The sequence below is a fragment of the Pinus tabuliformis genome, chromosome 1_1 (assembly GCF_031772625.1).
Source record: "Pinus tabuliformis cultivar Carrire ecotype Pingquan chromosome 1_1, CPIR1, whole genome shotgun sequence".
NCBI classification, from domain to species: Eukaryota; Viridiplantae; Streptophyta; class Pinopsida; order Pinales; family Pinaceae; genus Pinus; species Pinus tabuliformis.
Window position 1 is genome coordinate 610,819,487 of NC_142297.1, and position 17,518 is coordinate 610,837,004.

At 39.0% G+C, this 17,518-nt stretch overlaps 1 protein-coding gene across 4 annotated transcripts in view; it reads right to left on the minus strand.

The window, feature by feature from the left end:
* LOC149214757 (ABC transporter B family member 29, chloroplastic-like) overlaps nucleotides 1-17,518 on the minus strand; it is a 256,557-nt gene that overhangs the window by 95,126 nt on the left and 143,913 nt on the right. The gene's annotated exons all lie outside the window — the stretch shown is intronic.

Genomic DNA, 17,518 nt, shown 5'->3' on the forward strand with positions numbered 1-17,518 from the left:
ATTAGCATCCCCAAGGGTTGTAAAAATATACTAGAGATGTTTGCCATTTTACATTCTACTTTCCGTTCTCTAACTCAAAACAAGATGAACGATCCCAGTACCATATCTGCAAGCCATGTCCAAAATTCAAATGACAAAATGTAGAGACGAAATAAATGTCCAAATTATCTTTGAGCCAAAAAAGGATGTAATGAAAAGGTAAAAGGGACCATAAAATAGAACATTCAAAGGCAACACCCAATTAAAAAGTTTTATAATCCAATGTCACTAACATTTGTGCTATGGGGTTTCTAGTTTGGGTAGCATAAATCCAGTTAACTTTAGGAAAGAGAGTTCACCACTCCAGAAACCAGACATTGATACAAGGAAATATGTCATCACTGTCGGTTTTACACAGACAAATGTGAATGTGAATACACATTAGAATGTGAGAGAGTGGTTTAATTCACTATTTAAATGATGCAATGTCTCATTACATAATCAGAGAAGAGGAGTATGTTATGTAACTCCAAAATACCAAACTAATAACCACTACATCGTTGAAAATTTGGGTAGATATTGTCGTCATTTTCATTGGCAAGCGATGAAGAAAATTAATATTATTGACTTTGACCAAGTCTGCCTTGTTACCCACCACCTATGAGTAGTGTATATAGGAGAAAATGTTTTCTCCTAGATGGTCCTCTGCCAACAGCCAAGAGTCCCTTGCATCCACCAGATAGTTCGATGTGCCATTATCTCCGCCACCTGAGCCAGCCATGTGGTCCCTTACCCATCTGTTATGATTGTATGTCTGAAGGTGGGCCTCCCGTCACCGAAAGTATGGCTCTTCATTGGTATAGTTGAGTAACTTTCCTTATGTTTCATGGACACTTTTGCACATCGATTGGTGGAGGGGTTCAGTGGAAACAATGGTCTAGGTTTGTACTCGTCTCCTCCGCCTGATTTGGTGGTTACCCTTGTATCCTAGTCCCTTGACATCTCCTTTACTGGCCATTAGCTTCAAAGTTGACAACACATGGGACATCCTGATTTTAGTTGTGTGGTTCCGCTTCCCGACACCATATACATCACCCCCTCCTGCTCATTCTAACCCCATTCATCATTTTTCCCATCCAGGTCCACTAGGTCCACATAGGGTTGGCCTCCCCCTCCCCTTATCCACACTTTGGGTTGCACCTTGAACGATGCCCTTGAGGCTGATTTAGCTAAAAAGAAAAGAAAAAACATAATTTGGTCACTCTCAACAGGAAATGTACCATAAAATGCAAAAGATGTTCGAGACATACAAATTTAACACGTGGGCACAAGCCAAACATGAGCTCTACCCCTTTATTGATGGCCATCACCCTGGTTCCTATGGGCCCTAGATGAGCCCCCTCCACATAAAGGAACCCATGATTGTCCCAACCCCTAGTGGACAATGAAATGCCCCACGTTAAAAGGGGGGTACCTACTGCTACATCTTACACCTCGTGCTCTCATCCCATGGAGCACTGAGCAATTATGAAAAAAATCAATTAAAGGCAAAGGGCATCTAAGGAATGGTGGAGAAAAAAAGGTCGAGGTGATGCATGTACCACGATATGTTCCCTCCTACAATCATATACTTAAGTGTGGGCTTCCCTCATTATAGCTACCCTCTTGTCCCATGAGATGTGACCTGGATTCTTCCCTTGATCCCCACTATGCTCCATCATTATATCACTTGCCACCTACCATCTAATGGATGTACTATAGACATGTCACCCCCTTTAAAGGGTGAAACCGCCTAATAGGGCCATTGGTTAACCCCTTATTGAGCATGGAGAGACCTCTACACGCCAAAGCCCATTATGGAAGGGCATGCCACCATGAAGTGCCCCATTGATTCCATAAATTGTAAGCTCTTTTACTTGACTATCCTAACGATATGTTTTATTAGAGGACAAGGGGCCACATTGGATCTTATGCAAGATTGCAGGGGGATCTTCATTTGTGGTATGGTCTCCCTATACAGGGTCCTAGCCTTCCAAAGGGCCACATTGGCACTTGTAAGGTGTGCGTTGAGTGCAATGGGTCTCCACCATATGAGAGAGTAATTTATGCATCCCCAGCACCACTCATTGATTGCTCGTGTTCCACTTTTTGGATGAGGAGGATGCACCTGGTTCACCGTGCCGAGCCGGCTTCACATTTGCACCAGACACTTGGCAGATGTTCCAAGGCCTAGATGAGAATGTGTCTCACTTCACGAGACCAAGGGAGTGCCCATGTCATCATCCTAGCCCTTATAGGTGGTTTACAGGCATTTTCGATCCACTTGGAGACCCATGAGGATGTCCTTGTGCCCCCGCACGCCCCCTCCCCCCACCCCAACACCCGCTTGGGAGCACCACAGGGATTTGCTTGGAAAACAAGGGGCCAACTCCTTGTCCACTATGTTTGAGGTCGAATTTCACATCATGGTACACTGGAATTCATTATGCCTCCTCAAAGACCCTACAACTCATTTTATTGATCATTCTACCCTCTTGAGAAGCTTATTCTTATGTTATTTAGCTATCTTGGTGGGCTTGTCATGAAGGGATGTTATTATTGCACATTATTTTATTATCTAGGGCTCAATTATGCCAAATTAGGCAAATCGAACTCCTTAGAGATTGTATAAATATAGATGAGAGGTGATTCATTCTCTCATCATCACTTGGATTGGGCTTAGTAGCTACTTGAGAATTTCGCATTCCCTTTTTAGAGGATGACTTTGGATTATATGGATGAATTTTGATGTTTGGATCTATCTCTCTTGTCTTGAAGCTTCATTATTGGCAGACTTTGATGATTGGATATACTCAGTTGTACATGTAAGTGATATTTTTCATGCTTATTCTTGTTATTTACTGAGTCATATGAAATGTTGCTGGAATTTTTTGCAATACAAGTCTGAAATTTACTGCTCTCGTGTAGTCTCGTGTGGTCCCGCAACCTTACAACTCCAATTCCACAAGGATCACACAAAGGCCACTACCTCTCCTCCCAAACAATCCCATTTATTAGCTGTAAAAAGAATTCTCAGATATCTAAAAGGAACTTCTAATTTCGGTCTTTGGTACCCAAAGAGCTCAACACTGACTGTAACTGCATACACCAATGTTGATTGGGCTGGAAGTATAGATGATCGGAAAAGTACTAGTGGAAATGCGTTCTTCCTAGGAGACTGTTTAGTATCCTGGCTCAGTGAAAAACAGTCTTCCATATCATTATCCACAACCGAAGCCGAGTATATTGCTGCAACAAACTGTTGTACTCAAATACTATGAAGAAGGAAGCTCTAAAAGATGTCAACATTTGTACAGATCAACCGATTACCATCAATTGTGACAACGCAAGTGCTATCAGTCTCAGCAAAAATCCAATAATGCACTCAAGGACCAAACACATACCAATCAAGTATCATTTCCTCCATGAGCAAGTAGTTGAACAAAACATTGTCCTAGAATATATCAGTACTAAGGAGCAGATAGCTGATATTTTCATAAAACCTCTTCCTCAAGAAGCATTCGAACTTCTATGTCAAAAGATAGGGGTTATCTCTTTATCATCACTCAAGTTCATTCATAAAGATGTAGTAGGACAGGGGGAGCAGATTGACAGGGGGAATCTATATGCATTCCTTTGCCATTGATGTCAAAGGGGGAGAGCAGAAGAATATTGCCATCAATAACAAAGGGGGAGATTTTTGGACACGGGTTGTCATTATGGCAATATTCAACGAGCAAACAAAGCTATCGGAGGAGCCAAGAGGAGCAAACAGAGCCACCAAAGGAGCTAATAGAGCACAGAGCAGTCAAAGCCATAGGAGGAAGCAATCGGAGCAAGGAGGCATATCGAAGCCAAGAGGAGCCACATATATATATATATGACATATATATATGCCAAAGAAGAGGAGCACATAGAGCAAAAGGAGGAAACAGAGAAACAAAGCCATTGGAGAGCTTATATGCATGCATTTAATAGCAAACAGAGCCATCGGGAGTAGAACTCATATATATATCCATTTATGTTATCGAGCTTGTAAAACCCATGTATGCATGCTTTAACACTATTGGCGGACAAAAAGCCCATATATATAGGCTTAACACTATCGGCGGGCAAAACTATGCATCTATGGCACATTACACTATCGAGAGCGGCGATATCCCACAAAATCATGTATTTACCCATCGATGGCAAAAACCATGCATATACCATTCGTTTCCATTTACACCACCTCTTTGGCTTCTTCCTCGGTTGATGTGGCTTCCTCTGCACCGTGCGAGTTCATCGACTCTTCTGGGGACACGTAAATTCATTAGAGAGATCCAAATAACCAACGGAGAACACATCTTCCTGGTTAACTGTAACAACGCTCCTTTTGACAATGATTGCAAGCATACACAGAGTTTTTTAGTTTAACGGTTGTGTTATGCCCCAATCGCAATCTCCGTCGCCCTGATACACCCCATTTAACTAACATTCAGCCTCCTGATTCATCGTAAACAGTTATCATAGGCCTTTCGGCCTAAAAACCCCGCGCAAGCCAAAAAAACTCGATTACACAGGAAATATGGGCAAAAAAATTGAAAAGACTGAAGGTCGGACTTCAGAGTATATTACACCTGCATCTATATCTGTATCAGGTTTGCGCTTAAATCGCAATCGGCGATTCGTGACTCTCGGGGGTCCTTTATATATCGGACCCATGACTCCGCCGATGGCCGACGGCCGATCCACCACTGGACTCGATATTATATTAAGTCAGTTGTGATATTGCATCGGGTCCGCATATATATATATATATATATATATATATATATATATATATATATATATCGCTATCGGCGATCGCAAGAAAAAAAGGGCCGCTTAACACTGTATTAAGTTTTAACTCTGCTCCGAAATGCTGATGGTACCGGTCCTGATGCAACTCAATGCTCCCGTTCATAAAATTTCAGGTCCGCTTTCCAACTTCGATAGTGTATTTGCCTATGTATATGCCTTGGCCTTCGTTTGCGCCTCCGATAGTGTTAAACGCATATATGCATGGTTTTTGTCGCCGATGGGTAAATACATGAGTTTGTGGCATATCGCCACTCCCGATAGTGTAATGTGCAATAGATGCATAGTTTTGCTCGCCGATAATGTTAAGCCTTATATATATGGGCTTTCTGTCCGCCAATAGTGTTAAAGCATGCATACATGGGTTTTACAGGCCCGATAACGTAAATGGATATATATATATATATATAGATAGATATATATGAGTTTTGCTCCCGATGCCTCTGTTTGTTGTTAAATGCATGCATATAAGCTCTCTGATGGCTCTGTTTCTCTATTTCCTCCGTTTCCTCTTTGTGCTCCTCTTCTTTGGCATATATATATGTGGTTCCTCTTGGCTCCAATATGCCTCCTTGCTCTGATTGCTTCCTCCTATGGCTCTGACTGCTTTGTGCTCTGTTAGCTCCTGTGGTGGCTCTGTCTGTTCCTCTTGGCTCCTTCGATAGCTCTGTTTGCTCCTCGAATATTGCCATAATGACAACCTGTGTCCAACAATCTCCCCCTTTGTTATTGATGGCAATATTCTTCTGCTCTCCCCCTTTGACATCAATGGCAAAGGAATGCATACGGTCTCCTTGTGTCAAACTACTCCCCCTATCCTGCTACATCTTTATGAATGAACTTGAGTGATGATAAAGAGATAACCCCCATCTTTTGACGCAGAAGTTCGAATGCTTCTCGAGGAAGAGGTTTTGTGAAAATATCAACTATCCACTCCTTAGTACTGATATATTCCAGGACGATGTTTTGTTCACCTAATTGCTCACGGAGGAAATGATACTTGATTGGTATGTGTTTGGTCCTTGAGTGCATTACTGGATTTTTGTTGAGACTGATAGCACTTGTGTTGTCACAATAGATGGTAATCGGTTGATCTGTACAAATGTTGACATCTTTTAGAGCTTCCTTCATCCATAGTATTTGAGTACAACAGTCTGCTGCAGCAATATACTCGGCTTCGGCTGTGGATAATGATATGGATGATTGTTTTTTGCTAAGCCAGGATACTAAACAGTCTCCTAGGAAGAACGCATTTCCACTAGTACTTTTCCGACCATCTATACTTCCAACCCAATCAGTATCGGTGTATGCAGTTACAGTCAGTGTTGAGCTCTTTGGGTACCAAAGACCAAAATCAAAAGTTCCTTCCAGAGATCTGAGAATTCTTTTTACAGCTAATAAATGGGATTGTTTGGGAGCAGATTGAAATCTTCCCACCATTCCTACTACCTGCATTATGTCTGGTCTTGTAGCTGTTAAGTATAGAAGGGCTCCAATTATTGACCTGTAATGAGTTGTATCTACTGTAGGGGAATCATCATCTTTGCTCAATTTGCAGTTTGTGGTCATAGGTGTGCTCGTGGGTGCACAGTCCTCCATTCCATATCTTTTGGGCATGTCTTTTAGATATTTGGTTTGAGATATACATAGTCCTACTCTGGTTTGAGATACTTGAAGTCCAAGGAAGTGAGACAGCTCTCCTATCATTGACATCTCAAACTCTTTTGACATGTTTTGAGAAAATCCATGGCTCATGTCATCATTATTGCTAGCAAAAATCAGATCATCAACATAAACAAGAGTAACTAATAACTTACCTTCATCTATCTTTATGTATAGATTACTTTCAGCCACTCCCTTTTTGAAGCCTTTTTGTTGTAGATAGTGATCCAATCTTGCATACCAAGCTCTAGGACCTTGTTTCAACCCATATAAGGCCTTTTTTCAACTTACAGACTAAGTTCTTTCCTTCTGTTAGATCAAAACCTTATGGCTACTCCATGTAGACTTCTTCCTTGAGTTCTCCATTCAGAAATGTTGATTTCACGTCCATTTAATAGATTTTGAATCCTTTTGAGCAAGCAAATGCCAAGAACTACCTAATAGCTTCCATACGGGCTACTGGTGCAAATGTCTCTTCAAAATCAATTCCTTCAATTTGTGAATAGCCTTTGCAGACAAGCCTAAGAAGGCGGATGGTTCCTTTTCTCATCGGGTGTTTAGAAAGAAGACGCATACTGAGCAATACTTGCATGCTTCTTCGCATCATTTCCCCGCTCAGAAGTTAGGGGTTCTTAGCACGCTTGCCACCCGTGCTGTAAGAATTTCGGATGAGGAGAGCCTGGAAACTGAGAAGGCTCATCTCCTAGATGTCTTTGAGAAGAATGGTTACAATAGGCACCTCGGTCGAAAAGCCTTCCTCAGGGCCAAGAAGGAGCCTTCAATCCGAAGGGCTTCTAAAGATCATATCTTGGGTGTGAACCTTCCTTACATCCAAGGGACCACGGACAGGATTGCGAGAATTCTGAGGAGGTACGATGTGCCCGCTACTTTTAGACCTCTCAACACTATCCGTGGCTCCCTTAGGTCTGTGAAAGACCCGATTGACCCTAAGGACATGAAGGGCGTCTATGCCATTCCCTGTTCATGTGGGACCCCTTATATTGGTGAGACTGGTCGCTCTATCAATCAACGGATTAGTGAGCATTCGGCTGACTTGAGACATGGTAGGACCAAATTCTCAGCCCTGGCTGAACATGCGGAGAAGACTATGCATCATGTATGTATAGAGGAGGCTCAAGTCATTGCCAAAGTTGCGAAGTTTCACCATCGCAAATTTAGAGAGGCCCTGGAGATTGAGAAAAGGCCGAACAATCTTAATAGGGATGATGGCTGGAAGATTAGCAGCTGCTGGGTCCCAGCCTTGTCTTCCTAGCCTTCTCATTCCCCTTGTGTTTGGTCTTAGGGTTTCTGTCTTCCCCCTCCTTAGTTTCATTTTCAGTATTATGGAGTGGTGATTTATTAATAAGTTATTTCAGGGTATTAACCTATCCCGTTATGATACTATTTGATATTTTATAGTTAGATTAGATTTTTTGGTTCCTTAATTTTAATTGGTTATGCTTTTATTTAAACTTTAATTATTGTCAAAATAACCATTTTAAACCTTATAAGTAATATTTACCTAATGACATGATTAACTTTAATAATTGGAATAACAGATTTTTGAATGTAGAGTGATTAATTAATATAAATCATTAATTTAAATATAAATTTATTTGTTATATATAATATAAATTTAATATATTTTATATTAAATTTAATATATTTGTTAAATTATAATATAATTTATTTTATATTAAATTTAATACATTTGTTATATATAATATAAAATTAATATAAAAAATTTTATTTGTTATATATAATATAAATTTATTTGTTATATATAATATAAATTTATTTGTATATTAGTTATTTAATATATATTAAATATAAATATATAACTAATTTATATTTAATAATGTTCATGTATATTAGTCTAAGAATAATAATAATGTAATAAGAATTCTATTTGTTTGTTTTTAATAATGTTGGAATTATGAAATTTTTAAGTAAATATAGATTTATTAATAAACATATATTATTCGAATGGACCATTATATTTTATTAATAAATAATGAATAGTATATTTTAAAGAGCAATTACCTAATATAACTAAATTCTTAGAATAACATAATTTAATACCATTTATTTATATTTAAATAATATTAGAATAATAATAATTATAGATTAATTAATAAATATATGACCATTATAATAAATATGGATATTATATTATATACTAAAATTATCAAATCGATTTTAATTTTAGATATAAATTAACAAATTTACCTGTTGTAGCTATTTATAGGAATGTTAATAATTAAATTAGTGGTTTGACTAGGATCCTTAGGTCAAAATTAGCCGTTGGCAATATAGCCGTTGGAGTCTCTGCACACTCTATTTAATCAGCTTAGCCGGATTGGTTCTTCAACTTGTCCTGACGATGAACCACACTGGTTGGTTCGAAACGCGTCGACAAAAGATTGGTTATGTGATTTTGCCGAAGATTATCTAAACAATGTTATGGATCACAGAAGTCTAAATTCCTTAAGCCTTGCCTTGTTTCTAATAACCTGTCCTTCCTCATTCATTTTATTTTTTGAACACCCATTTGGTTCCTATTATGTTTTTGTCCTTTGGACGAGGTACCAACTCCCATGTCTTGTTCTTCTCAATTTGGGACATTTCTTCTTCCATGGCTTTTACCCAATGAGGATCCTTACTTGCTTCTGCAAATGTTTCTGGTTCTATCATAGATAGAAGAGCAATAACATTTCTCTTTGGTGTAATGGTCACCCTTCTTCGGGTTTGCATCCCTTCATCTCTATTGCCAATAATCTGCTCTTATGCATGATATTTCTAGATAAACTTCATCTTTGAAGGGGTATGAGGTGGTTCTTTCTCCTCTTCTTCTTCCTCATCTATTTCTTCTTCTTCAGGTTCTTCTCTTTTAGGTCCTTCTTCTTCAATGGAAAGATCATCTTCATATTCTTCAATTTCTTTTTCGGGAAGTTCTTCATCAACCTTTACATCAATGCTTTCCACTATTTTCTTCAGTCAAAAATTGTAGCACTTGTAAGCCTTGCTCCGTGTAGAGTATCCAAGAAATATCCCTTCATCAACCCGAGAATCAAACTTTCCTGGTGAGCCATCATTGATTTTTATGAAGCACTTGCTTCCAAAGATCTTGAAGTACTTTACTGAAGCTGGTCTTCCTTTCCATAACTCATAAGGTGTTTTTTCACAGTTTGGTCTCAATTGAGTTCGATTTAATGTATAGACAGTTGTCCCTACTGCTTCTCTCCAGAATTTCGGCTGCAAGTCTGCTGCTAGTAACATTGTTCTTGCCATTTCTTGGATTGTTCGGTTTCTTCTTTCAACTACCCCATTTTGCTGAGGTGTTCTGGCAGCAGAGAATTCCCTTTTAATTCCATGAATATTATAGAACTTACTAAACTCGTTTGATGTGAATTCTCCCCCTCTGTCTGTTCTGAGGCACTTAATTTTTGAATCTTTTTCATTTTCTACAAGGGCTTTTAGATTCTTAAAACATTCAAAAGTTTTAGATTTATATTTTATAAAATATATCCACATCATTCTAGTATAGTCATCAACAAATAACACAAAGTACCATTCTCCTTGGAGTGCCTGATTTCTAGTTGGTCCACACAAATCAGCATGGATGATCTCCAAGGGCTTTGATGTAGAGAGCTCCTTTGTCTTTTGGCTGCTTCTGGTTTGCTTTCCATGTTGACATGGACCACATACTCTTTGATTTGGTTTGAACAGCCTTGGGATGTCTCGTACAGCTCTAATCTTGCTGATATTGACCAGATTTTGAAGCTTGTATGTCCAAGTCGCTTGTGCCACAGCCAACTTTCATCTGTCTAACTTAGGTAGCATTTATTTTCTTGAATCTTGTTCAAAATGTAAATGTTGTCTGGTGTTCTAACCCCTTTCGCCACAAGTTCCCCTGAGGAAGAGTTCCTTATTTCACAGTCTTTGGTGTTGGAGACAAATTTTTGTCCTTGATCACAGATTTGGCTAACACTCAAGAGCTTGTGTTTGAGCCCATCTACTAGCAGAGCATCTTGAGCTTTTCCTTTTTTGTTGATCAGTGTAACAGTTCCTTTTCCCGCAATTCTGGCAAATCCACTTCCAAAAGACACATTCCCTTCCTTTTTACTCAATGAGACAAACTTCATTTTGTCTCCTGTCATGTGTTTGGAACACCCGCTATCCACAAACCAATGATTTCCATTATTTTGAGCATATAGAGCCAGGCCACATTTATCCATGTTGGAATTCTTACTACTCGTCTTGCTTCCTTTGAGTGGGCAGTTTTGTTCATAGTGTCCATTATTATAGCAGAATGAGCAAATTAGATCAAATTTGGTCAAGGGATCAAATGAATTGAAGGTTTTGATTTGTCCCTGCCTTTTGGGGGCATATGAGTTGATTATTCGGTCCTTTAGCTTTGGCGTTTCACTTCTGCGAGCCATGCAATGTCTAGCTTGATGACCGAAGTTTTTACAGAGAAAATAGTGTCCAAGAAAGATGGTTTTGTACCTGTTGAAGTAGCCACGATTTGAGTCGATTTCCTTCCTGGGAATTACTCCTGCCTCATTCTTTGGATTTGAGATGGGCCCTTGGTGGAGTATAGGTTTATATTTGTCGTAGTATCCATGATTTGACTCCACATTCTTCTTTGGAGTAATTCTCTCTTCATTCTTTGGATCTGGGATGGGATTTTGATAACATACTTTTTTTTCTTTTGGATTGCAGGAAAGTGCATCGGCATAGATTTTCGCACTATTCTTAGTGCTTGAGGATTCTCCTTTGAAACCTATTCCAGACTTGTCATGTTGAGGTTTTTGACTTTTTAGAATAGTCTCAAGTATTTGAGAGCTTTTACAACCCTTTTTAATATGCTCCAACTCCTTTCTCAGAGACACTATTTTGGCCTCACATTCTTCACAAGTCTCTTCTTTTTATTTTAGCTTTGCTTCCAAGAGATCTTCTCTCCTTATTTCCTCGTTTTCCACTTTGAGAGAAATGATTTTATTCCGTAGTTTCTCATTTTCTTCAATGGCACTTATTAACAGTTCATCTACATTTCCTTCCAGCCCTGAGTCATCATCATTTGTGAATGCCATGAATAATGTTTCTTGGCTTTCATCATGGTCACTTTCCTCATCTGATTTCTTTTTGATGACCATAAACTCATCCTCATCTTGCTTAGAGAAGAAGTTCTTCTTATTGAACCCTTTCTTTTTGTCTGCCATTCTTTTAGAATTTCCTTCATCATCACTATCATGTTTATGACGACATTTTACTGCATAATGACCTATTTTTCCACACTTAAAATAGATAAGAGGGTACTTGCCTTTAAGCTTAGATCCTTTCTTCAACTTTCGTACAAATTGAGCCAATTCGGATTCCACATCCCACTCATCACTACAGTCATTCCTTTCTTTCCCCTTCTTTGATTTTGAAGCCTTGAATGATGCATCTTTGGAGCTTGGGCCACCTTTCCTCATCTCATAGGCAGTGAGGATTCCATGGAGTTCATCCATCTTGAGGGTATCTAGATCCTTTGCTTCTTCTATGGCGCTTATTTTGGAGTCAAATCTGTCTGGAAGAGATCTTAATACTTTTTGACCAATGGTGCTTTCTTCAATTTTTTCGTCCAATCCTTTAAGGGAGTTGACCACTTCAGCTACTCGCAGGAGGTATGCTGCAATATCTTCTTCATCTTCCATCCTCAGGCTTTCAAATTGTCTTCTGTGAGTTTGAAGCTTTGCCTTCTTGATTTTTGAGTCTCCATCGTATAAGCCAACTAGCTTGTCCCACATTTCTTTGGCAGAGTCACAGTTCATGACTTTTGTAAACTCGGAATCAATGATTCCACTAGTAATGGAGTTCAAGGTCTTTGCATTTGCAGTGTAGGCTTTCCTCTCGTCTTGATCCATTGGAAGAGTGGTAGGCATATGATACTCATTCTGAACAAAATGCCAGACTTCAGGTCCAAGGGAAATTAGGTAGTAGGTCATTCTCTTTTTCCAAAAACCAAAGTTAGTGCCATCGAACAGAGGAGGTATTCCTGATGCTTCATGATTTCTCATCATGGTTGCGGATCCTTCTTCAAGTTGTTAGGCTAGTATGAAGAAGCCTGCTCTGATACCAATTGTTGGAAATCGTGAGGGGGGGTGAATCAGTATTTCTTATTTTTTGTTGTTCTTCTTGTTACTAAAAGCACATATATAGATATATGAAACACATAAATAGATAGCTGGAATTAATGCTTTTATTAACACAAAACAGTGCAATGAAATAAATACAATATAAGTATATATCTGGTTGTGATTAGTTGCCAAGCTCCAACTTGGACTTCAGTGAGCCTCCAACCTCCAGAGCACCAACTCTGTTTCGCAATCGTTCTGCATTTAGGAGCACCAACCCCCAAGGATTTCAATCTTGTTCAGTTGAGAGGCTCCAACCTCTTGGGCTCCAACCCAACCCTGGTATAAATGGTTATGTTGTTGATCTCTGTTCTTCTGAGGTTCTCCTTCACTCGTATTCTCCTGCTTCTCCTGCCTCTACTGCCTCTCTTTCTTCTACTGCCTCTCCTGCCTCTCTCTCTGGTTATTCACAACAACACACACTGTTTCTCTGTTTTTCTGTTTTATTCATTCCCCATGTCTCTGTCCATTCGTTTCCACTTACATCGCCTCTTTGGCTTCCTCCTCGGTCGTTGTGGCTTCCTCTATGCTGTGCGATTTCACCAACGCTTCTGGGGACACGTAGATTCATTAGAGAGATCCAAATAATCCACGGAGAACACATTTTCCTGGTTAACTGTAACAACACTCCTTTTCACAATGATTGCAGGCATACACAAAGCTTTTCAATTTAACAGTTGTGTTATGCCCCAATCGCAATCTCCATTGCCTGATACACCCCATTTAAATGACATTCAGCCTCTTGATTCATCGGAACAGTTATCATAGGCCTTTCGGCCTAAAAACCCCGCGCAAGCCAAAAAAACTCAATTACAGAGGAAATATGGGCAAAACAGTCGAAAAGACCAAAGGGCGGACTTTAGAGTATATTACACCCGCGTCTATTTCTGTATTGGGTCCGCACTTAAATCGCAATTAGCGATTCGTGACTCCCGGGGGTCCTTTATATATCAGACCCATGACTTCGCCGATGGCTGACGGCCGATCCACCACTGGACTCAATATTTGAATATTATATTAAGTCAGCTGTGATATTGCATCAGGTCCACGTATATATATATATATATATATATATATATATAGACTAGCGCTCCGTGATGCAAGCAGATCGAGTAAACTTCTCGCAGATGCAGAGCAGGGAGATCTCGTCTCGTCTAAAACTCAAAGAACAAAGATGCGAAAGATATATTAGCTTCTCAGATAATTACAGAATCCAGATATGAGACTAGCGCTCCGTGATGCAAGCAGATCGAGTAAACTTCTCGCAGATGCAGAGCAGGGAGATCTCGTCTCGTCTAAAACTCAAAGAACTCAAACTCACAATACAGACTATAGAGTTAAACTCCGTGATGCAAGCAGATCGAGAAAACTTCTCGCAGATGCAAAGCAGGGAGACTTCACTCAGACTTTAACAATACTCAGACTCTCTCCAACTCTCAAGACTCTAATGCCCCTAATGAGCTTACAATGCTAGTATTTATAATATCCTAGCAGGTCATCCGGTGAAAGGTTTTACCGGGAACTTGAAACCAAAAGAATCAAACTTTCGCTAGAACATCATGCAAGATGTCTATCACGAAAGGACTTTGTACAGAAGTAATGAATAGTTCTAAAGATTCGGGCAAGTGGGAACAACCACTTGTTATCTCGTCCCTTGGAGGCTAGGCCATATGGGGACCGAATCATGACATCTCTGAAGTGAAAAGATGGCCGGAATCTAGGACATCGGCTCTTATACAAAAGTGATTACACAGTGGAGATTTTATATGGACTAAATCCCACGGAAACCATAGTACAGCAGGATAAAGTAATTACACAGTGGAGATTTTATTCGGACTAAATCCCACGGAAACCAAAGAGCAATATATGTACAAATAAAGTAGGATATGAAAGGATTTCATTTGATTGATCCTTTCAATCAGTCGCTGTTAGCCCTGTCGTCATAATCATGTGCATGAGTATCTGGAACAGCTGGATTATTATGGCCAAGTCTGATTTGGTCTTGTTCTATCAATTCCTCAATTAGTTCTTCATTGTTTGGAGCCAGCACTTCGTATGGGATAGATTCATCTAGCCAATATGGTGCTGCATCTCTGGTACAACAAAAGAATGGGAATGTGAACATGAATGTTGGCCTGTCATGTGGGTCCACTGATATCAATCCTCTGAATCTGACAGAAAGCTTAAAGGACTCATCTTCTTCATTAGGAATGACAATTGTGTGTTTGTGGATGAATTCGAATTCTAAGACGTAATCATTCTGGACAGCTACATGCATTTCCCAATGGAAGATTCTCACAAACTCAGCAAAAGTCCTATCAAAAATGCTTTTAGCTCTAGGCAAATATCTAAACATGAATAGCTTAAACCATGGGCTCCACCAATTGTTAGAGGGATCTATAGCGTTAGCATAAAATATGACCTTAACCGAACCATGTATCCTAGCTCTTTGGTGAATAGAAAAGTAGTCTGACCATGTCCAATCAGTATTTTGAATACACCCAAAATAAACAGGATCTGGTTCCCTAGACAATGCATAATAAACACGCCATGGCCTGATCCTATATGGCAACTCTTTTGTATATGACCATCTAGATTCCTCAGAATCAAACCATTTTTGCAAAATGATTTGTCTTAAGCATAATGGCAAGACTCAGACCTGTTTTGATAGGCATTCTAGACAAAACTCATAATGACAATTACTACAGACTGTAACATTCTTAACTCTTTTAGACTCGACATGACTGGACTGACTTGTAGAAGCTTCGTGCTGATTAAGTGGTCTAAACATCTTGATCTCCTTGGTTTCTTGAGCACCTTCTCTCGTAAGCATGTCAGCAAGATAATTTTCTGCACCAGATTTGTAAACAATATCAAAATCAAAACCTTCTAGCCAAAGTGCCCATCTTAGTACTCTGGTACTCCCTTGTTCTAACAATCTTTTGTTTGCCAACATCTGTTTCATATGCTTTAGATCTGTTCTGACAATAAATTTAACACTTTTCAAGAACAAGTGAAATCTCTTTATTCCTCTCTTTACTGCAAGTATTTCTTTATGAGAAGAAGGATACTTTTTCTCTGTATCATCAAAAGATCCTGAGGAATAGGCACAAACCAATTCTTTTCTTCCATGCTTTTGTACCAAAACTGCAGCCCAAGTGTGATAAGAAGCATCTGTTTCAAGTATAAAAGGAAGATTAGTATCAGGAAGCTTGAGTTTTGGCAAATCATTAATCTTACTCTTAATACTAATTATTGCTGCTGTCATTTCATCTGTCCAACTGACACCTTTCTTCTTTAGTCTGTTCTGCAGTATATTTGTATCCTCTGATTGTTTAGCATAAAATTTTTTTATATATTTCAGACATCCAAGAAATCTCTGCAGGGTCTTTACATCGGCAATTATATCAGGAAATTTTAATAGATGGGTTAGCACATGTGGCTGAAGTTCTACGTGTCCTTTTTCTATGTGTAAACCCAAGTAATCAATCTTGACTTTTCCAATCTGAAACTTCTTTTCTGAATCTGAAAGTACTAATCCATGCTTATATACAAGTTGGTAGAATTGTTCTAAATGGATCTTGTGCATATTTACATCTCTGCTAAATACAAGCAAATCATCAATATATACAATAATGTACTCTACCCCACCAAAAATGTCTTCCATCCTTTTTTGGAATTCAGATGGAGCATTTTTCAAACCAAAGGGCATCACAGTCCATTGGTATTGGCCATGAGGAACAGTGAAGGCTGTTTTATACCTGTCAGCAGGAATAATACCAATCTGCCAAAATCCACTTTTAAGATCAAACTTGCTAAACACATTAGCATTAGCAATCTTAGCAAGTAACAATTCTTTGTTAGGCAGAGGATATCGAATAGGAAGAAGAGCATCATTCAAAGCCTTATAATTAATCACAAGCCTTTTCTTGCCTCTTTTCTGCTCATTATGCTTATTGACATAAAAAGCCGGGCAGGCCCAAGGGCTCTTGCAGGATTCAATAAGCTTTTGTTCTAACAATTGTTCAATTTCTGCTTTGCATAATTCTTGCTCTTTTGGACTCATATGATTTGCACTGGCTTTTTGTGGCCTAGGAATATATCCTTCTCGGTAAGGTAGTGCAACAAAATACTTTTCTCTTGCCCAAAAGGCATCTGGCCTACTGGAAGTACAATCTGCACGAAGTTTATCAGAAATTTGTTGCAAAGTTTTGGGACCATGTAACTCTGCATTTTTTACGATCTTATTAATCTTGGTTAGATCTTGCAGACTATACTGGAGAGGATCCTAATCTTCAGGCTGCACATTAATTTTGTAGTCACTAGAAGCAGGGACTGTGATAGGACCAGCAGTGGTGGAGAATATAACATAATCTTGTCCAAAAGTGACTGGCAAATATTTCTTCAGGAAATCTTGTCCTAACAGAACATCAGCACCAGTATCAAAACTATACAAAGTGACAAAAACCTGGACATCATTCAAGAAAATAGGAAATTCAGGAGCTATGTGACTTATTTCCATTAAATCACCAGTGATAGCCCTGAATTGGAGTTTAGTAGGCTGCCAATAATAATGAGGAATGGCTTTATATTTGCAGCAGCTACTCATAGCACCAGAATCTATTTGAGCATCCAAAGTATACGGTTTAATGTTAGGGACTTTAATTCTTATTGGAATAACTACTCTATCTCCGATGCCCATAACATTAAAAAGTTCAACATTTTTCTTTGGGGTTATCTCTTCAATAACTGGCACATTTTTCATCAATAGGCTGGTTAATTTGGAATTACAATCATCATACTCAGAAATAAGTATT